We start from the raw sequence: 22,913 nt of genomic DNA, 5'->3' as shown, positions 1-22,913 counted from the left end.
AGGAAAAAAAAAAAATAGGAACTCCTTGGTAGAACTGAATGATCAGCTCCCTGTCACAGGCAGTGAAACTTCAGGTCACAGCATGTCTTATAATAGCTTTTTGTCTTTTTTTTTTTTTTTCAAGTAAAATCTTGCTCTAGCTCAGGCTGACCTGGAATTCACTATCACGTTTCAGGCTGGCTTTGAACTCACAACGATCCTCCTGCCACTTGCAGAGTGCTGGGCATGTGCCCCCGCCCCTGGCTAGAATAGCTTTTTGAAACCAGAAGGTGAAAAGTGACATTGCACCATTGCTTTGCATGTGGAAGAGCGCCCCCTGGTGTCAGGAACTGCCAGGCCAGTAGTAAGGCCGTATTTTGGATGCTTAGATTCTCTGGGCCTGAACATCAGATTTCTTTAGGGAACTGGTCAGATGGGGCAGAGTTCTCTGCATTAAAGGAATCACGAGGGATACCTTGAGTGGAACCTGAGACCTTTGTCCTCTCAACAGGGCCTCTCCTTGTCGCTCCAGGCCCTCTCCCCACAGCTGCTCAGCAAGCTTTCAACATTAAACACTTAGAATACTCAGTGAATCAGTTCAACATTTAGCTTCTTTCCTACCACATTTGGGGACTTCCTCTCTGGAAAGATCACTCCAATGCCAGAATGAGTGAAAGTAGGGTTTATTACCCAGCAGGCCAAAAAGCCCAAGGTAGCCCTCCAAAGAGCCTTTGGCTCTGAGCTAAGATGTTATTTCCATTTTGTAGTCGTCATAGCCAAGGGGAAGGGAGAGTGTGCAAACAAGATGTGGCAATTTGCATATCAGTCATTTCTGGAGTCAGGCCACCCTAACAATGAACTCCATTTTACTTTGTTTTAGCCTAAACTGTTTTTCCTTCTTGTCATCCCTTTGGACTCTTTCTGGACAGTTCCTTCCTTGGGGACAAAGATAAGTTTTAGCTTCTCAGCAATTAACTCTTACAGTGACTCAGTGAATCTAGCTTCTTTCCTATCACAAAACCAGGCTTCTAAGCTGGCTCCAGTGACCATGAGAGTAATGGATGGAATTATCTTTTCTGGAATCCCACTCGAGGGGTCCCACTGCTGGCCCAAGGCCCAAAGCTCTTCCAGCCTCTGGGCGTCTGGGATCTCTTAGGAGCGGTGAGGAATTGTTCTGGTCCTGTCGCAGCTGGATTGAGAGTAAAATGGGCTCAAAGGTCTTTTGTCATTGGAAGCTTTAGTCAATTACTACTTTCCAGTGCAGAAGAATGGTCTCCTTGGCATGCAAATTTTGGCATAGAAAGAGATGTCCTTTTTGTTGTTGTTGTTGGTGGTGTTTTTTTTATTGACAACTTCTATGATTGTAAACAATATCCCATGGTAATTCCCTCCCTCCCCCCACTTTCCCCTTTGAAACTCCACTCTCCATCATATCCCCTCCCCCTCTCAATCAGTCTCTTTTATTTGATGTCTGCCAGTGTACACCTTTGGTCCTAGCACTTCAGAGGCAGAGGTAGGAGGCTCACTGAGTTTGCTGCCACCCTGAGACTACAGAGTCAATTCCAGGACATCCTCCGTAGTGCAGGGCTGGGGACTAACCAGGAAACTCCATTCTCCAGGGGTTTACTGCACATCCATCATGGAGTCAGGATGCTTGTGGAGACGGAACAAGGTTCCTGTGTGAGTCACACCAGCCTTGGAATCATCTAGAAAGATAATGTAGTGGGGTGCTAAGGATCCAGGAAAGTCCTTGAACCCCAAACCCTAGGTTCTTTTCTAGTTTTAGTCAAAGCATTGAATAAAAAGAAAACTGAGGAGGACAATTATTAAATTATTACATTTATTGAGGGAAGTAGAGCTAAATAAAGGCACCCATGCGGATAGAGATCCCAGGTGGAGGGCCTCAAGAAAAGCATGGAAAGGAAGTTCAAGGAGCTCCTGCCACATGGGGAGCTGGAGGGGATAAAGAACCCATGCGGAGAGTGAGGGTTAGGGGGCCCTTCCGGCTGGGCTTGTGCTAGGGCCTGGGCCCAGGAGGGAACAATCCACCCACAGCTGGAAGTTCCTAAGTGCTCAGAGAGCCTGCCCTCCCCTTGCAAAGGTATTTATAACCTTTAAGTGGTGGAATGTCTTCCAGCTCAGGTGAACCAGAGGGTCTGCTGGTTGGTTAGGACTAGAGGCTGTGTGAGGAAGAGATTAGCTCGGGCACCAAGTTGGGGTGGGGGGATGGAAGGCTGAACTTGATCAACCACAATGTTTAAATCCTATGAAAGACCTCCCTCCTAGGAGGGGTCTGGTTGTTTTTGGAAAAGCAGGACTAGGGGAACTAGGCAAGAGATAAGAAGTCAGATCGTCTTGGATTGCTAGCAAGTGCAGACTCTCCTATGCTTTTCACCTTCAGGGGTCCAGTCACCCCGACTCTACCCCTCTCTTAATAGCAGTAAGGGGCTGGGGGAAAGGCTCATCCTTTAAAAATACTTGCTTACAAAGCTTGTCAGTCCAGGTTCAATTCCCTAGCCCCCGTATAAATAAAGCCAGACACAAAGTGGTGCCTGTGTTCCTGAGGCACACCCCCCCCATATATGTGCAAATAAATAAATAACGTTTTAAAACAGAATGATAAAGCCAGGCGTGGTGGCGCACGCCTTTAATCCCAGCACTCGGGAGGCAGAGGTAGGAGGATCGCTGTGAGTTCCGAGGCCACCCTGAGACTCCGTAGTGAATTCCAGGTCAGCCTGGGCTAGACTAAGACCCTACCTTGAAAAACAACAACAAAATAAAAATAAAAAGAATAATCAGGGCTGGAGAGATGGCTTAGTGGTTAAGCACTTGCCTGTGAAGCCTAAGGACCCTGGTTCGAGGCTCGATTCCCCAGGACCCACGTTAGCCAGATGCATAAGGGGGCGCACGCGTCTGGAGTTCGTTTGCAGAGGCTGGAAGCCCTGGCGCGCCTATTCCCTCTCTCTCTCTCTCTGCCTCTTTCTCTCTGTCTGTCTGTCATTCTCAAATACATAAATAAAAAATTTAAAAAAAATAAAGAACACAATGACATTTAACACTCATTTTGCATATGGGTGCCAGACACTATGCTAAATGCTCTGCATATACAAAATCCATGTTGTCGTTCAATACGCCCTCCCCCACAGGTGCCCGTCACTCTGGCCACAGGGTCCCTGGTACCCGTGACTCTGCTGCTCCCCTGCCACATGCAAATCAGGGAGCACACACTTGAGGCTATCCCCTCTGCTCCAGCCTGAGGACCGTCAGGAAGCCAGGGAGACTCTGGAGCTCCCCCACTGCCCAGGGCTGCTTTTCTGCTTTCTCCTCCTCTCCCACACTTGTCGTGTCTGGTGGTCCCGTCCGACACCCAGCATTTGCTCCGTCTCCACCAGCATCCTGACTCCATGACAGCCGTGCGGTAAACCCCTGGAGAATGGGGTTTCCTGGTTAGTCCTCAGCCCCACACTATGGAGGCTGACCTGGAATTCACAACGTAGTCTCGGGGTGGCCGCAAACTCACAGTGCAGTGAACCTCCTACCTCTGCCTCTCAAATGCTGGGACCAAAGGTGTGCACAGGCTTTTACAGAAGGTGAGAACTACCGACTTCAGTCAGGCTGAGTGTGTGCTCTCCTTGGAAAAACTCCAGAGGCAAATGCAGCTGGACCTGCTGCTGATCGTGGAGGCGCACAGAGAATATGGCTGGTTAGCCTCCTGTCCTTTGGGTCCGACCTGGTGGATTTAACCAGCTGTAGACGGGGTAATTTCATTTGCAATGCACATGAGCCTTCCCCCCTCCCCCCACCGCACCATTATTCCCCAAACAGTACAGAATCATTTCCATTCTATTGGGTTAGTACAAGTAATCTAGCTGGGCACAGTGATGTGTGCCTATAATCCCAGCATTTGGGGGTAGAGGCAGGAAGAAGACCATAAATTTGAGGTCAACCTGGGCCACATAGAGCATCCCAGCCAGGGATATAGTGCAACACAGTCTCAAAAAATTTAAAATGGGCTGGAGAGATGACTTAGTGGTTAAGGCGCAGGCCTGTGAAGCCTAAGGTTCGATTCTCCAGGTCCCACGTAAACCAGATACATGTGTCTGGAGTTCGTTTGCAGAGGCTGGAAGCCCTGGCGCGCCCATTCTCTCTCTCTCCCTCTATCCATCTTTCTCTCTGTGTCTGTCGCTCTCAAATAAATAAATAAATAATTAAAAAAAAAAGGCATGAGCCACCACGCCTGGCCAAAAACCAGTTTTTTTTTTTAAAAAATTAAAACAATAACATACGTTTATACACGCACACACACACACACACACACACTGTGCAGTTGCATAGAGAGACTTGAGCACCTCAAAGTTTGGGGGCCTTGGAGCCAATCTGTATCAGATACTGGTGGCGGGGGCAGTCACTGTATAGGGAGAGAGATTCACCTTTGATCTCCACACCACAAGCAAGGAAGCAGAGGATTGGGGCCTTTCATATAATCAGTCCTAGTGGCAACCATTTCCCTCTTTCACCTGCAGACCCTTCCGTCTCTCTAGATTGTACCTGAGGTTTTCACATCCCCCAAAGTGGGTAGCTCCTCACCTGAATAGGAGGCGCTAGGCTCTCAAAGAACGGCCCATCAGTCAGCTGCCTTGCTTGCTCTTTGCCACAAGGTGTCGCTGTTGGCACTCGGCCCTGCATGGTCCAGACTACATCAAGATGCCCATCTGGCTGGTCCTGGGTTTTCTTTCTTTCCTTCCTTCCTCCCTCCCTCCCTCCCTTCCTTCCTCCCTCTCTCCCTCCCTTCCTTCCTTCCTTCCTTCCTCCCTCCCTTCTTCCTTCCCTCCCTCTCTTCCTTTCTTCCTTCCTCCTCCTTCCTTTTTACTTTTCAAAAATATTTTTATCTTTTTATTTGCAAGGGGAGAGAGAGAGGATATGAGTATGAGCTCATCATAGCCCAGTGCCGCAGCAAATGAACTCCAGATGCATGCCCATTTTGTGCATCTGGCTTTACGTGGGCACTGGAGAATCTGATCCAGGCCACCAGGCTTTGCAGTTAAGTGCCTTTAAGTGCCAAGCCATCTCTCCAGCTCTGGTCCTGGGTTATTGAGGGGGCTCCTCAGCAAAAGCAAACTTAATCCAGGAGACCCTTTTTATTACTCACCATGCCCTCCCCACACAGCTGGCCTGGGTGCCCGTGTCTGGTCCAGCCCATGCCCACCATCTCCTGGAGACCTTCTCTCCTTATGTACCAGTAACTAGGAGTGAAACCTTCAAAACTCAGCCGACCTTATGTGACCTTCCTCCAGATAACGGAGCTCTTTACTGGGCTGTAGCAGAGGAAGCTACTGTTTGCCTGGGCCAAAAGTTGTTTGAGGGCTGGAGAGATGGCTTACCAGTAAAGACACTTGCCTGTGAAGCCTAAGGATCCAGGTTTGACTTCCCAGAACCCACGTAAGCCAGATGCACACAGTGATGTGCGCATGTATCTGGAGTTTAATTGCAGTGGCTAGAGGCCTTGGAACGTCCATTCTCCTCTCTCTTCTCTCTCTGTTAAGCAAAAAGTGTTGGATGTTGGTCATTTCCTGTGCTTGGACATCACACTTCTCATTCTTCCAATAAAGGCACCTCAGAGCTGACTGACTTCTAGGCAGAGGACCAGAGCATTGCTTGGAGTCTCAACCTCTATCCTATGGCTCTCAAACTTGATCAGGCATCCCATCTTCAGCAGTGTAGAGAGGGCACAGGAGATTGGGTCTTTGTAGAGACTTGAACTCAGGTAAAGATGGGACTTTTGACTAAACTGAAGAATTTCAGGAGTCAGTATGAAGCAAAGTTTTAACAGATTTAAACACAGGCATTAGAAGAGGGAGAGGCGCTTAGGAAAAGGGCAGCACACAACCATCCAATATGTGATGGCTTTTCGTGTCTTAAAAAGAGCTATATAAAGCCAGGCGTGGTGGCACACGCCTTTAATCTCAGCACACAGGAGGCAGAGGAAGGAGGATCGCCATGAGTTCGAGGCCACCATGAGACTACATAGTGAATTCCAGGTTAGCCTGGGCCAGAGTGAGACCCTACCTCGAAAAACAAACAAAAAGAAAAGAAAAAAAGAGTTATATAAAGGCAGGTGTGGTGGCACACGCCTTTAATTCCAACAGTCAGGAGGCAGAGGTAGGAGGATAATCGTGAGTTCAAGGCCACCCTGAGACTACAGAGTGAATTCCAGGTCAGCCTGGGCTAACGTGAAACCCTACCATGAAAAAAAATAACTCTGTATGAACTGAGGAGATGGCTCAGTGGTTAAGACACTTGCTTGCAAAGCCTGCTGGCCAGGATTTAAATTCCCCAGAACCCTCACAAAACCAGATGCACAACGTGGAATACATTTCTGGAGTTCTTTTATAGTGGCAGGAGGCCCTGGGGAGCTCAGATCTCATACACACTTTCTCCCTTCCTCCCTCTCAAAAATAAATACAAATATTCTAAAAACAGCCATATGTATATAATATACATTATTATGTATAATATATATATGATGTAAGTGCTTCTGAAGTTACATTGTTCTATGAGTTAATCTAAGGATTTTTTTTTTTAAGTAACTGGAATCAAAGGGTGGCTTCTGAGATATGCTGGACAGGATACAGGCTGATAAGGTAAAAACACTGGCCAAATGGCAGTGGTGAGGGAACAGAAAGCTCCACACTGTCATCTTTAGCAACCTGATGTCTTCTCTTAATATTTTAGGGCCACAATTCAGGAAAACTCAGGCTTGGTGGCTTTAATGCAGGAAAGAATTTTTGGACTAACCAATATGAAACAGCGTTGGAGGTTTTATGAAACATACATACATATATATATATACATACATATATATATACATATATATATATTATTTTTTTTTTTTGGCGGGGGGAGGGAGATTTTGAGGTAGGGTCTCACTCTAGCCCAGGCTGACCTGAAACACACTCTGTAGCCCCAGGTTGGCCTTGAACTCCCTACCTCTGCCTCCTTAATGCTGGGATTAAGCACATGTGCCATCACGCCCAGCGTATTAAACATATTTTAATGGGCTTAAGCATGAGGGAGGAAGAAGGGCACGTGGAAAGAAAGATGAGACACACTGGAGAGTATGGGGTGGGCTTCCCTACGCGGGTCGCTGTAGGTATGGACTCAAGTGAGGGTCATAATTAATTGTCTTAGCATTAACCTTATGCTATTTTGGTGACTCTCATGTTACATCCCAAAATGTTGGTAAGAAACCATTCCCCCTCCCTTTTTGTAAACAATTTTTTAAAAATTTTTATTAACATTTTCCTTGATTATAAAATATATCCCATGGTAATTCCCTCCCTCCCCACCCCCACACTTTCCCATTTGAAATTCTATTCTCCATCATATTACCTCCCCATTACAATCATTGTAATTACATATATACAATATCAACCTATTAAGTATCCTCCTCCCTTCCTTTCTCTACCCTTTATGTCTCCTTTTTACCTTACTGGCCTCTGCTACTAAGTACTTTCATTCTCACGCAGAAGCCCAGTCATCTGTAGCTAGGATCCACATATGAGAGAGAACATGTGGCGCTTGGCTTTCTGGGCCTGGGTTACCTCACTTAGTATAATCCTTTCCAGGTCCATCCATTTTTCTGCAAATTTCATAACTTCATTTTTCTTTATCGCTGAGTAGAACTCCATTGTATAAATGTGCCACATCTTCATTATCCACTCATCTGTTGAGGGACATCTAGGCTGGTTCCATTTCCCAGCTATTATAAATTGAGCAGCAATAAACATGGTTGAGCATGTACTTCTAAGGAAATGAGATGAGTCCTTTGGATATATGCCTAGGAGTGCTATAGCTGGGTCATATGGTAGATCAATGTTTAGCTGTTTTAGGAACCTCCACACTGTTTTCCACAATGGCTGGACCAGATTGCATTCCCACCAGCAGTGCAGAAGGGTTCCTTTTTTTCCACATCCCCGCCAACATTTATGATCATTTGTTTTCATGATGGTGGCCAATCTGACAGGAGTGAGATGGAATCTCAATGTAGTTTTAATCTGCATTTCCCTGATGACCAGTGACGTAGAACATTTTTTTTTAGATGTTTTTTTAGATGTTTATATGCCATTCGTATTTCTTCCTTTGAGAACTCTCTATTTAGCTCCATAGCCCTGTAAACAATTTTTTATGGGGGGAGGAGAGAGAGAGAGGGAGAGAGACAGAGAATTGGTGTGCTAGAGCCTCCAACCACTGCAATTGAATGCCAGATGCTTGCGCCACCTAGTGGGCACGTGCAACCTTGTGTGCTTGCCTCACCTTTGTGTATCTGGCTTACATGGGATCTGGAGAGTCGAACATGGGTCATTAGGCCTCGTAGGCAAGCGCCTTAACCACTAAGCCATCTCTCCAGCTCCCTTCCTCCCTTCCTTCCTTAATTTTTTTGGTAAGTGAGATGATAGGGTGGCTGCAGAGCTCCCTTGGATGGGATTACAATCTGACATAGTAAGAGCAGAAGCCATTAGATTGCAAGGGGGCGTGAGTCCATATCCTGTCCCTATAAAGGGCTTTTCTGGTGAAAGTCCTAAGAGTGCAGGTTTGCAGCTGGGAAGGGGAAAAGGCCTTGAGCTGTCGTTAATTATGCAGAATTCTTGCTACTTTAATAGCAGAAGGCTTCAACCAGCCTCCAGGCCCAGGGTCTCCTCTCCCTTCCTGTGACCCCATAATTTTCCCTATCTTTCCATCCTGCCTGAAATAGGGGCAAAGGAATCTTATTGGAATTGAGTCACAAGGAAATTGAGCCATATTTGCACTGTAAACAGAGTTCATGATCTTGTTTGTGAGATTCTCAGACAATTACAGGTTCACAGCTGGGAAGGGAGGAAGGTTCGACTCAAAGGTCGATTATGCTTTTGCCCCAAGTGTGGCTCGTTGCTGTTTTAACACTTTATTTGACATCATTATGAAGAAAAGAATATTGTGTTTATCTAGGCAATCTTTTTAATAGACTTATTTATTTGCACGTGTGGATGAGCATGCCAGGGGCCCATCTATTGCTGCTGAAATGTAAGTGAGTGCCGATTCCAGCTTCACGTGCGTGGGTGGCTAGGGAATTGAACTTTTGCCAGCATCAGGCTTTGCAAGCAAGCGCCTTTAAATGCTCAGCCATCTTCCCAGCCCAGTATGTAGACAATCTTTACAGAAAATTTCTTTTGTGTTGAGATTCTTTTTTTCTTTTCTTTCCTTTTCTTTTCTTTTTACTGTAGGGCTGGGGATTAAACTTGGACCGTGTGCATATGCCGGGTCGGGGCTCTTCCTCTGAGCAAAATCCCCACCTATCTTTCTCACTTTCATTTTGAGACAGGCTTCCACCAAGTTGCCCAGAACAGCCTTGAACTCACTTGGTAGCCCAGTCAAGCCTTGGCATTATGATCCTCCTGCCTCCAAGTAGTTGTGATGATTGGTATGTCCGAATTCTTGATTCTGAGCTGGTGAGAGAGGACAGTCAGACTGTGGGATAGTGACTCCCTTCTCTTCCCATGTCCCTTAATTTTCACTGTTTTCCATCCTTCAATTCAATTGCAGTGGTTGGAGGCCCTAGCACACCAATTCTCTGTCTCTCCTCCCCTCCCCCCATAAAAAATTGTTTAAAAAAGGGAGGAGGAATGGTTTCTTACCTGTCTATGCTTCATCAGGATTCCCTGTGAGGCTGGCTAAAATGCAGTTTACTGGGCTTCTCCTCCAGGGTCTGATGGGCAGGTCTGGGAAGAGGCCTGAAAATGAGCATTCCTAACAAATTTCCATAGGGTGGTCCAGGCCCACCCTCCAAAGGCCTGTGATGCATGCCATACGCGTTTGAGGAGCCCTGGGCTACTGCTGATGAAGTTCAGGAGGGAGAAAAGGCCTTCTCTAAGAGTTGGATTGGATAAGGAGTGTCCAGATGGGGGGGGGGGGGGTGCGTCAGGACGGATGGAGCTAACGCGGCAGCTGTGGAGGCCAGGCTAGGTGGGCAGAATTTCCTAATAGGGGCCATCCAGGTAGGGGAGGAAGTGAGTATTTTTTCGAGGTAGGGTTTCACTTTAGCTCAGGCTGACCTGGAATTCACTATGTAGTCTCAGGGTGGCCTCGAACTCACGGTAATCCTCCTACCTCTGCCTCCTGAGTGCTGGGATTAAAGGCGTGCGCCACCACGCCCGGCTGTGAGCATTATCGAAATGTGGGCGTTCTCTAAAACAGCAAAGCCAACAAAACAATTGGAGGGTCATCCCGGGTTCCGATTCTACCCTGTAGGTCACAGGAAGGCAGGGAAAGGCATTGGTTTGGTTTGTTAGTTCTTACACAAGGGAGCAGGCATGTGAGGGAAGAGTCGAGTGTTTGACAGGCCCTCTGTTGGCATGCTGGACGGCAGTGCAAGACGTCCTGGGCTTTGGGGATGGTAGCTAGGCAACAACCCTAAACCCAGGACCCCGTGACTATCAGGGGGTAGAGAAGGTCAGAGAAAATGCTGAAGTCTGGAGGAAGAACCGAAAGAACGACCCAGCACTAGGAACTGGGAGGTCCGACCTGAACCCAGCTGTACAAAACCTGATTAGCTTAGACGCGATGACCACATGTGCCTGCTGGAAACGAGGCAGGTCGGGCCTTTGTTTAAGCAGGCCCCCCCGGCAGCAGGGAAGAGTGACAGTTTAATGGGGTGATTATGGCCCTGAACACACACAGTGGTTTCTGTAATTTATGCAAGTTATTCTCTGATAAGTCAGCATGCTCCGCTGGTCTTGTTTTAGTGCAGGGTGGGGTGGATGGTGGTAAATGTACTGGGGGGATGGTGGTTCCCAGTGACCCATTGTAAGGTTTACCTGGACGCTGCTGATAAATGTGTTGATGCCTAAGTCCCCCATCCTTGCTTTGTGTCCAGTGGTGCGTTCCAGACAAGCACACAGGGTGGTTCTTCTGAGCAGGGAAGTTTGTGGGAGAGCGCCTGTTTCTAGGACCATCCCTTTTTTAAGTTTTTATTTATTTATTTGAGAGTGACAGGCAGAGAGAGAGAAAGAGAGAGAGAGAAAGAGAGAGGGAGAGAGAGAGAGAGGGAGGGAGCGCATCAGGGTCTCCAGCCACTGCAAACAAACTCCAGACGCATGTGCCCCCTTGTGCATCTGGCTTATGTGGGTCCTGGAGAGTTGAACCTGGCTCCTTTGGCTTTGTAGGCAAATGCTTCAACAGTTAAACCATCTGCCCAACCCTCTAGGACCATCTTAACAGAATTGACTGGGGCACCTGTTGCAATATTCTCTTCTCAGACACTGGTGTCTTGGCATACTAAGTCAAGTACTTGCTGTGCAACTACAGAGGACCCGAGTTCAAATCCTGAGCACCGACATAAGTGCTGGGCGGGCATGGTGGCTTGCCTATAATCCTAGTGCTCAGGAGGTTGAGACAGGGAACACCTCGGACAAGCTGACGGGCTATACTAGCTGAATTGCAAGCTCTAGGTTTAATTAAGAGACCTTGCCTCTTAATAAATAAGTAAGTTGGAGAGTGATTGAGGAAGACACATGACTTCAACTGCTGCACCTGCACACATTCACGTGTATGCATGTGTATGTGAACACTCATATATACGTGAACATGTCTGCACACATGAACACATGCCACAGGCACATATACATGCAAAAAGAGATCCTTTTTTTTTTTTTTTTTTGGTCTTTTTGGAAGAAAATTTCCTACTTAGAACAAAAATCCATGGCTTTGGGTAGAATCAGTTTAGAGGAAGAGAAGCCAGGTAAGTGAATGGGCAGCAACCGGAAGGCCAGGGTATGTCTCTTACCCATCCTGTCCTTGTAACCAATAAACATGGCTGCTGCCGGCTGAGTATTGGGCCCAAGGGCTAAATACAGTTTGCCACTGCGCAGCTCCATGTATTAAGATGATGGCCTGAGGGAACATGGGGAGCAACGAAGGCCTAAGCAAGTTGTCCAAGTTCACACAGAATGAGACACATGGTGTGATGCTACCCCAAACCCACTCGAAGCCACAAGCTCACTCCTAGTCAGAAGAAAACTCAGTAAGCTGTTAGTGTCTAATTCCCCACGTAAACAAAGTTAGCTCTCAGAGACGGAGAGAAAGAAATGCAAAAAGACCTGTGTTAGGACCCACGTCTGGGTCACTCTTCAGGCTCTAAGACCTTGGTGGTAGCTTTCTGCTTCCATCCCAAGTTCTGTGACCTCCCGGATGGCCTGGCTCCAGCCCAGCCAGAGATGCAGCCAGAAGCAGTGAGCCTCCTTCGCCTTTGCCCACTTTTCACTCATCATTTACCTCTGGCCAGAAGTAAGAAAAGAGTGGGAAGCCGGGCGTGGTGGCGCACGCCTTTAATCCCGGCACTCGGAGGCAGAGGTAGGAGGATCGCTGTGAGTTCGAGGCCACCCTGAGACTCCATAGTGAATTCCAGGTCAGCCTGGGCTAGAGCAAGACCCTACCTCAAAAAACAAAACAAAACAAACAAATAAATAAATAGAAAGAAAAAAGAAAAAAGAGTGGGGCAGTGACTGGCTCTAGACACTGGCTGACATCAGTCTTGGCTGAGGTAGGTTTGTGTCTGCCCATTGGATATCAACAGAGGGGAAGAGGAATATTTTTCATCGTGAGATGGTACCCATTTGTTGTGACATCTGGGAATCCAGAGAAAGTAAAAAATAGATGGGGGAAAATTGTCTCTTCTACAGACAACTGTGCTTGAAATATTAGCGTGCTTTCCTAACCCTTTCCCAGCTCTTTTCTGGGTCGTGAGATAGTTTACATATACGTACACACATATTTATGACCACATACACATACGCATACGCCTTACCTGGGTCCTCAGGCTTTGCAGGCAAACGCCCTAATTGCGGAGCCATCTTTCCAGCCCAGGGAGACCTATTTGAATGCACACAATATGATTAGTCTTAATTGTTCTATTTGTTCTTGAAAATAAAATTATTTTTGTTATTAGGTGCTACTTAATAAGTGGTAATTAAGTCAGATTGGTTGGTGATGTTGCTGTGGCGGGTCATTTATGTTCATCATGATTTTCTACTTGTTCTATCATTAAGGAAGGGGGTATGGAAACATCAGACTACAAATGGCAGAAAAACCACCACTTTTATTTATTTATTTATTTGAGAGCAACAGACGGAGAGAGAAAGAGGCAGAGACAGAAAGAGAGAGAAACAAGGGGCGTGCCAGGGTCTCCAGCCACTGCAAACTCCAGACGCTTGCGCCCCCTTGTGCATCTGGCTAACGTAGGTCCTGGAGAATTGAGTCTCGAACCGGGGTCCTTAGTCTTCACAGACAAGCACTTAAACACTAAGCCATCTCTCCAGCCCCCAATTATCTTTTAATAGATATTTAAACAATAAAGAAAATTTCATGTGTGTGGTTATTGTTGGTGTTTGGGATTCTTTTCTGTAGGACTGGGTCACCATCTGGAATTCTCTTCTCTCTGTTCAAAGGACATGGTGTGGTTTTCCTCATGTTTCTTGTGCATATAGTGGATAGTCTTAGATATGAGGCAGGTTTACAGCTTACATGTATTCGCAAACTTTGCAACCACTTATTTCTTCAAAAACTTTTCTTCGCTTTCTTTGGTGACTCCAGTTACACATCTGTTCAGCCATTGGAAGTTGCCCATTAGTTCATTAATGCCGTGTTCATTTCTTTTTGAGTCTTTATTTCTATTCTATGGCTTCAGGTTCACTAGTATTTTTCTCCATAATGTCTGTCATTATTTGCAACTAGTGTGCTTTTCACTTTAGACAGAGTCATTCTCATCTCCAGAAGTTTGACAGGTCTTTCTACACCATTCATGTCTGTGTTTAAAGGCTCAGTCTTTTCTATAGCCCCACAAATATATGAAATACAGTTATCTTATTTTAACTTTATATTTTGTGGTGCCGGGGGTTGATCCCAGAGCCTTGAGCATGCTGGGAAAGTGCTGTCCCACTGGGTTACACCATGAGCCTTGTGACAGTTTTCAAAATGTCCTTGCGGACTAACTCTATCCTCTGTGTAGTTTCTGGGTCAGTTCTGTTGACTTGACGTTTCTTTTGATCACAGATCATATGTTCCTGCTTCTCTGCATGCCAGACATTGTGAACTTCAAGTTTGGGGGACTTGGATATTTTTGTATGTCTATAAATAATCTTGAACTTTGCTCTGAGGCACAGTTATTTGGAGCAGCCAAATCCTTTTGGCTTGGGCTTTGGTAGATGGGAGTCACAGTCGTGTGTAGGTGAGAGTTAATTTTCCCCACTACTGAAACAAGACTCTGCTTAGGACTTTAACAGATGCTCTGTGAATTATGAGGATTTTCCACTCTGGCTGGTGGGAACAGGAACCATTCCCAGCTCCATGTGGCTGAGAGGTTTGTTCCTCTAAACCTTGTAGCTGCTCTGAACCTAGTCACAGATGATCATTGTATGAACACAGGCCAGTCCATACCTTGCCCATTTCTGGAGTTCTCTCTCTGCTCAGCATGCTGCTCTCTGCTAATGTTGCCTGGACATTCTAGCTGCCTTGATCTCCCCAGACACCTAGCCCTGTCTCCTCAAGGGAGGGTCACTGACAGTTTTCATCTAACCCTCCTCTATGCCCCACTTAGGCTAGGAAATAGTGAATCTTCCTATTTTCCTTAAAAAAAATTTATTTATTTACTTATTTATGAGAGAGGGGGAAAGAGAGAGAGAGAGAGATAGAATGGGCAAGCCAGGGCCTCCAGCCACTGCAAACTCCAGATGTTCGTGCCACCTGTGTAGCTGGCTTATGTGGGTACTGGGGAATCGAACCTGGGTCCTTTGGCTTTGCAGGTGAGTGCCTTAATCATTAACCCACCTCTCCAGCCCAATTTTCCTTTTTCTTTTGACGTCTTGAGATATTGCCGTTCTTTTCTCTCTCCTTTAGTAGCCATTCTCCCGTTATTAAGAACCCCTCAATTAATAATTCTTTCTGTGACATTTTCCAACCCAGGCTCTCTGGAAACCTTGGAGCATCACATAAAGTTTCTTCCTTTGGTTTTGAGGGGAGAAGCAGCGAAACACCTGGCTTTTATTTAGGAAGAAGCGGGGAGATCCTCCAAGACAAAAAGAGTGGGAAAGGATTCTGTGGGCACAAGCTTCTTGACTTTTCAATAGCTCCTGTAGCACAGGCACTTTAAATCTCCTGTGGCTTTTTATGGTTTCAAATGCCACCTCTGACAGCAGGTCACTTTCTGAGCTCGTCCCTGCTGCTGTGTTCATGCTGGGACAGAGCCTGGAATGTCTTTATGCCTGTGACATTGAACCAATGTGGTTCCCAGCCATGTCTCACGGACCCTCCCTTCTCTCCCCTCATAGGTCAAAGGATAACAGGGAGATAAATCCTAACAAAATGGACCGAAGACTGGGATTTAGTTTAAAAGGAACCCCTTAATCACGTGTTTGAATGCTGAACATATGAGCTCAGCCTCAGATAGGTGATGCCGGTGATGCTGACTAATCCACAATATACTGCAAGTTCTCTGAAAGAGTTTTAGGTCCCAGTGCTGGAGATGCCATTCAGTGCTAGAGTGTTTGCCTAGGGTTGACCCTCTGCACTGCAAAAAACCCACAACGAACTAAAGATTTTTTTTTTTTTTTAGCTTTTTTGGTTTATTTTTATTTATTTATTTCAGAGCAACAGACGGAGAGAGAAAGTGGGTGCACCAGGGCCTCCAGCCACTGCAAGCGAACTCTAGATGCGTGCGCCCCCTTGTGCATCTGGCTAATGTGGGTCCTGGGGAACCGAGCCTCGAATCAGGGTCTTTAGGCTTCACAGGCAAGCGCTTAACCGCTAAGCCATCTCTCCAGCCCAAACAAAAGATTTTTAGTCACAAGGGATAATTCTATCGTGTTCCTTGTTTGTACTGCATTTGCTAAGTAGCAACATTACTTCACTGCACACTATAAGTCTTGTCAAGAAGGAGTGTGACAATAATACATCTGCCACTATTTCGGTTTTTTTTTTTTTTTAAATTTATTTATTTGAGAGCGACAGACACAGAGAGAAAGACAGATAGAGGGAAAGAGAGAGAATGGGCGCGCCAGGGCTTCCAGCCTCTGCAAACGAACTCCAGACGCGTGCGCCCCCTTGTGCATCTGGCTAACGTGGGACCTGGGGAACCGAGCCTTGAACCGGGGTCCTTAGGCTTCACAGGCAAGTACTTAACCGCTAAGCCATCTCTCCAGCCCACTATTTCTGTTTTTAATTGTTATGTATTTACTTATTTTATGTGTGTGTGTGTGCACGTCCATGGTGTATTAAGTGGAGGTCAGAAGAGTTGTCTGGGACACATCTTCTCTGAGATCTTGCCACTGCAAACAAGCATGACCCTTGAGCGGCTATACGTGGGTGCTGGAGACTCAAACTTGGGCCAGCAGACTTTGCAAGCAAGTGCCTTCAGACCCTGGGCCATCTCCTCAGCCCTTCACCACTCTTTCCGTCCTACAACTAGTGGGTTTTAACTTAAAACCAAGGACATATTCTTAGTCAGATGAACACCCCACCAAAATCCTTGGTTTGGATTTATTAAAGCTTTAATGGATTTTTTCCCCATTTGTTGTGAATAGAAACAGATGCCTTCCCCATTGGGAGAATTTTATTTATTGATTTGATCTGATCACTAAGAAAAATCTGCAGATTGAAGAGATGACTCAGCAGTCAAAAGTGCTTGCTCCCAATCTTGGCAGCGTCAGTTCGATCACCAGCACCCATGTCAAGCCAGACACAAACTGGCACATGTGTCTGTAACCCACTGCATCCCCAGCAATGGGAGGTGGAGCTAGGAGAACCCCAAATGTGGGTCAGCTAGTCTTGCCTTCCCAGTGGCCGATGAGGTCTCAGAAACAAAGCTGAAGGGGAGGACCAACTTCCCAAAGTTGTCCTCTGACCTCCACACACATGCCCTGTAATGCACATGCTATGGCATGGATGTGCCATACACACACATATATACATACACACAGACTTACACACACATACATATATACATACACAGATGTTGCAGTCAGGTTCACATTGCTGGCAGAAATCACCCAACCAAGAGCAGCTTATGGGAAAAGAGGTTTATTTTGGCTTGCAGGCTTGAGGGGAAGCTCCACGATGGCAGGGAAAATGATGATATGAGCAGAAGGTGGACATCACCCCCTGGCCCACATAAGGTGGACCATAGCAACAGGAGAGTGTGCCAAACACTGGCAAGGGGAAACTGGCTCTAACATCCATAAGCCCGCTCCCAACAATACACTGCCTCCAGGAGGCGTTAAGTCTCAAATTTCCATCAGCTGGGCACCTAGCGTTCAGGACACCTAAGTTTATGGGGGACACCTGAATCAAAACACCACAGCAGACATGCACAGACGTACACATACACACATATAGATACATACACACATACACACCTATACAGAGGCACACACACGTACAGGGACATACACATATACACATACACACAATACACGCATACACATACAAACACAGACACACACACACATTCATGCACAGACATGTATGTATCTGGGTGCAGATTCATTTGAAGTGCAGTGGACAGACGCACGTGAGATGCGAACCTCCAGCCATGCGGACTCTCCTGGCAGCATTCCAACCCCAGCAGCAGCCTGGGAACTGCAAAATTGGGTCACTCTGCTGTCTTTTATGACCCCGTGGGAGGGTTTCTGAACAACTTGGTAAAAAGATAGCTTTTGAATTTTGTCTGTCCCCCTCCCCTGCACTAGGCTGGGTAATGAATGAAACCAATGACACCTTGACCTTGAGGTGGTACCAACGACCACGTGGCCGCTGCACATGGGCACGGCACACCTCTGAGCTCAGCGTCATGGAGGACTGCCAGTGTGAGGCCAAGCTGGGCCGCCTGGTGAGGCTCTGTGTCTAAAAAACATAAGGAAAGGAGGAAGGAGACGTTAATGTGCCAAATTGTAGGCTGAATGGCAAAAGGTACCTGTGGGTTTAATCAACTCTGTACACACGCACAAACACACCTGCACACACGCCTTCCCCAACTCATTAGAGAACACAGGCATTTTCTTTTCCCATGTCTTTGTCATTTCTGTCGCAGAACCAGCAAGGAGACCTAACCCTGAGCTAAAAATGCGGAGCAGAGTCTGAGCTGCTGCGGCTCAGGGCGGCGAGGGTTTGGAGGCAGGAGGTTTCTGAGGAGGGCCTCTCTCCACGAAGCGTTAGTTGGTCCGCGCAGGCTCCCTTCCCAGGAGCAGGAGAACCCTGGCCTTGTCACGGACCACTTGGGCAGTCAGCTCCTTTACCAAAGTCTTGGAGGAAGTGACATCTCACAGGACACATGTTGATCTAAGTGAGTGTATCATGACTGTGCAAAGGTTAGTTCAAAATAAGGTATTCCTATGAGCTAGGGATATGGCTCAGTGGTTAAAGGCCCTTGCCTGCAAAGCCTGCTGATCCGGGTTCAATTCCCTAGCTGCCCATGTAAAACCTGATGGGCATTCATTTGTAGGGACAAGAGACCCTGATGTGCGCACGTGTGTGCGTGCACACACACACACACACACACCCATGTGCAAACACACATACAGTAAAAGAGAGCCCTTCACTTACTTGTTTATTCCATCACTCAACGGAGTACATGGCAGCGATAGCCTGAGCTGTAAAAAGAAAAAAGAAGGGCTGGAGAGATGGCTTAATGGCTAAGGTGCTTGCCTTCGAAGCCTAAGGACCCACTTTCGATTCCCCAAGACCCCAAGACATAAGATGCACAAGGTGGCACATATGTCTGGAGTTCGTTTACAGTGGCGATAGGCCCTGGTTCACTCATTCTCTCTCCCTCTCTTTCTGTCTGCCTCTTTCTCTCTCCTTCTAATAAATAAATAAAATATTTTAAAAAAGAAAAAGAAAACAGATGAATGAGCTCCCTGTCAGCTCTAGCGTGTGTGTGTGTGTGTGTGTGTGTGTGTATGGAGAGAGGGAGGGGGGAGGGAGATGAGTGCTCTGTTGGCTCTAGGAAGCCACCCCTGGAGTGGAAACACCTGGACAAGCAGGTAGGATACCTGGCCCGGTCTTACTCAGTGGTGGAGCGCTTATTTGTCCAGCAGGTGTGAGGCTCTGGATTCCATCGCCAGTTCAGAAGGAAGGAAAGGAAGAGAGCAGGGAGGGAGAGAAAGAGAAGAGGGAGGGAATGAAGAAAGGAAGTGAGGAGAGGGAGAGAGAGGAAAGGAAGGGTGGGCAAGTGTGATAGCTTGTACCTGAAATCCCAGCACGCAAAAGGCTGAGGCAGGAAGATTGCCATGAGTCTAAGGCCAGCCTGGGCTATAGCAAGACCCTGCCTTCAACAAAACAGAAGAGAAGGGGCTGGAGAGATGGCTTAGTGGTTAAGCTATGAAGCCTAAGGACCCTGGTTTGAGGCTCGATTCCCCAGGACCCATGTTAGCCAGATGCACAAGGGGGTGCACGCGTCTGGAGTTTGCAGTGGCTAGAGGCCCTGGCGTGCCCATTCTCTCTCTGTGTGTCTCTCTTTCTCTCTGCCTCTTTCTCTCTCTCTTGAATAAATAAAAATCAAATTAAAAAAATTAAAAAAACAGAAAAAAAAGAAGGAAAGGAAGGAAAAGGACAAAAGAAAATAAAAGAGATCTTTGTTTTGTTTTGAGAACAGCTCTTCTTGTCCCTAGAGGGCATCTGAAATGTCCTTACCAATCCATCCTTTGACTTAAAGTACTTTCCATGGTATTCTAGGGGCACATTCGTTCAACTAAACACTATACCAAAAAGGGGGACAGAGGAAGGATTCTGAGGATCCCTAAGTGTGGGAACCACATATACACATTTGTTTGATTTAATTTAGTGTGCCTTTTCATCTATTGCTTCCCACATAATCTAAACATGATCAAAACCTCTTAATTCTTTCTTTCATTGGGCTTGATTATAAGTATAAAAATATAAATATACAACATAATATATAAGTTCAAAACATGGAGGATAGATCATCAATACCTCCTATTAGTTATTAGCATTAACCCAGAATGATCTGTCATAGTTGTCCAATTGTTTACCTGGTTCTTAAGGAGACACTTAGACATTCAAAAAAAGAAGGGACGGAGAGATGGCTCAGTGGTTAAGGCACTTGCCTGCAATGCCTAATGGCCTGGGTTCAATTTCCCAGCACCCACATAAGGCCAGATGCACAAAGTGGTGCATGCGTCTGGAGTCTGTTTGCAGTGGCTAGAGGCCCTGGTGTACATATTCTCTCTCTCTCCCCCTCCCTTCCTCCTTGCAAATAAATAAAAAAAATTTTTTTAAAGCTAGGCATGTCTGGAATCCCAGAACTTGGGAGGTAGAGGCAGGAGGGTTCAAGGTCATCTTTGACTGCATAGTGAGTTGGAGGCCAGCTTGGAGTCCATGAGATCATGTCACTCCCTCACCACGACAAAACAAAAAGATAAAGCCTGGGGAGGGAGTCTGATCTAAGGAATACTTCTAAGAACTGTGACTGCCTAGAGCCCTGAAGTACCTTAGTCACCAGATTTCTGATGGACAGAAAACTTCCAAGCAGAGGTGGGGGAACAAAGGCGGGAACTGGTGGCCTACAGGAGTCTGGCTGAGTGTTTTGGGGCTCTATGTGGTCCCCAAACTTCTCAGCTTCCTTGGTGGCAAGAGGGACTGGAAACCTTCTAGAACTAGTGTCCCTTCCTTGAGCAAGCTCTTTGCTTCCCTCTTCCTGGTAGATGTTCACTCTCTGTGATGGTTTGAGTCAGGTGTCCCCCATAAAGTGATGTCTTCTGAATGCTAGGTCCCCAGCTGGTAGCGGTTTGGAGATTGGAGCTTCCTGGAGGTAATGTATTTTGGGGGGTGCAGGCTTATGGGTGTTAGAGCCAGCTTCCTCTTGCCAGAGTTTGGCACACTCTCCTGTTGCTGTTGTCCACCTGTTTTCCCCTGCCATCATGGAGCTTCCCCTCAAGTCTGTAAACTATAATAAACCCTTTTTCCCACAAGCTGCTTTTGGTCGGATGTTTCCTGACAGCTGCGAGAACGTGACTGCAACACCCTCACAGCACAGAGCCCTGAACTATTCGGTGAGACTGGTTCCCAGAAACGATTTCACAAGACACTATGTCTTCTGGTTCTCAGTTTCCTCATCTGTACAGTGATAGGTGGGGTTTAACAAATTGCAGAATGCTATGATCGTATGGAAAAGAACTTTCCTAATCTTCAAGTGAGACTTATTGCATATTTACTATCTCTGATTTGGGTTCACTTGTATCCATCCATTTGATTGCCCATCCATCTACCTATCTGTTGCAGTCAGGTTCACATTGCTGGCAGAAACAAAAACTAACCGAGAGCAGCTTGTGGAAAAAAAAAAAGGTTTATTTTGGTGTACAGCCTTGAGGGAAGCTCCATGGTATCAGGGAAAACAATGGCATGAGCAGAGGGTGGGCATCACCTTCTGGCCAACATCAGGTGGCCAACAACAACAGGAGAGTGTGCCAAACACTGGCAAGGGGAAACTGGCTATAACACCCATAAGCCCGCCCCCAATAATACACTCCCTCCAGGAGGTATTAATTCCCAAATCTCCATCAACATTCAGAACACCTAAGTTTATGGGGGACACTTGAATCAAACCACCATATCATCCATCGTCCATCAATCCATCCATCCATTCCACCCATCCCTCCACCTATCCACCCCTCTTTCCATCTGCTCATATGGAAATCTATTCAACAGTACTTACTGTTTGTCACATGCCAGGCACTATCGATAGAATACTGAAAACAGGCATGGACCCATCTTCCATTGAGGGAAGTTGTCATCAACCCTGTGGATGGTCATTGTGCCTAGTGTTAGATGGCCTTCTGGAAGGAGCTCTGACCCTGGAGAGGCTTTCAGGGGGGGTCTTCTGGGAGGAGCAGGAGGGTTCTGAGTTCTAGGGTCTAGGGAGCTGTGGGGCTGGTGAGCTCTGTGTAGGACTGGGCCACAGACGTCACCAGAGCCCCCAGAGAGTCATTGCTTGGCGGTCACCTGGAGAACAGATGGACACGGGGTCAGGGGGTGTGGGGGACAGGGACTGCACTGTCCAGGAGTGAGGGTGGACGCGAGCACAGAACCTGGCTCAGGGCCAGGTCGTGCCTTGCTCTTGCTCTACATTAGCAGTTCATTCCTTCAGGTCTGGTCTTTTTGTTTGTGGTTTCTCTTTTTCTTTTGTTTATTATTATTTTTAGGTAGGGTCTGGCTCTAGCCCAGGCTCATCTGGAATGCACCATTTAGTCTCAGGCTGGCCTCAAACTCACAGATACCCTCCTACCTCTGCCTCCCGAGGGCTGGGATTAAAGGCTCCGAGCTGCTCTTGGCGCAGCTGGCCTCTTTTCCTGAGTCAAGCCTCACTGTGTGCTTCCAGACCTGTGCATTTTGGGACCCACCAGGATGTGGTTGTTCCTCCCAGGACAGTGAGAAACATCTTTTCCATGCTCCCAGCATCTGCTCAGCAAGCTGCCCCTATTCCTGAGCTGCCCTGCGCCCCCATCCCTGGGCCGCTCCCCTCAGGATGATGTGGGCAGAGGCTGCCCCAGGATAACGCTGTGATCTTTGGGTCCTTCCTGACCTCACACAGAGGCGGTACCTCCAGGCCTGAAAGGCTTCCACTGCGGGCACTCGTGCTACCATTCCTCCCCACGCCTCCCCACAAGACCCCTTGGCTTGTAAGTATTGTGTTATCCCACACTTTTTTAATTTCTTTTTTTGTTTTTCAAGGTACGGTCTCTAGCTCAGGCTGACCTGGAATTCACTACGTAGTCTCAGGGTGGCCTTGATCTCACAGCGATCCTCCTACCTCTGCCTCCTGAGTGCTGGGATTAAAGGCTTGCGCCACCACGCCTGATTTATCCCACACATTATGGCTCATTGTGGAGCATAGA

General features: G+C 47.0%; 1 protein-coding gene across 4 annotated transcripts in view; it reads left to right on the top strand.

The window, feature by feature from the left end:
* Window positions 1-22,913, top strand: part of Tacc2 (transforming acidic coiled-coil containing protein 2) — a 218,070-nt gene that overhangs the window by 25,285 nt on the left and 169,872 nt on the right. The window lies entirely within an intron of this gene.

The sequence above is a fragment of the Jaculus jaculus genome, chromosome 1 (genome assembly GCF_020740685.1).
Source record: "Jaculus jaculus isolate mJacJac1 chromosome 1, mJacJac1.mat.Y.cur, whole genome shotgun sequence".
Taxonomy (NCBI): domain Eukaryota; kingdom Metazoa; phylum Chordata; class Mammalia; order Rodentia; family Dipodidae; genus Jaculus; species Jaculus jaculus.
This window is presented reverse-complemented; position numbering and strand designations above follow the sequence as displayed.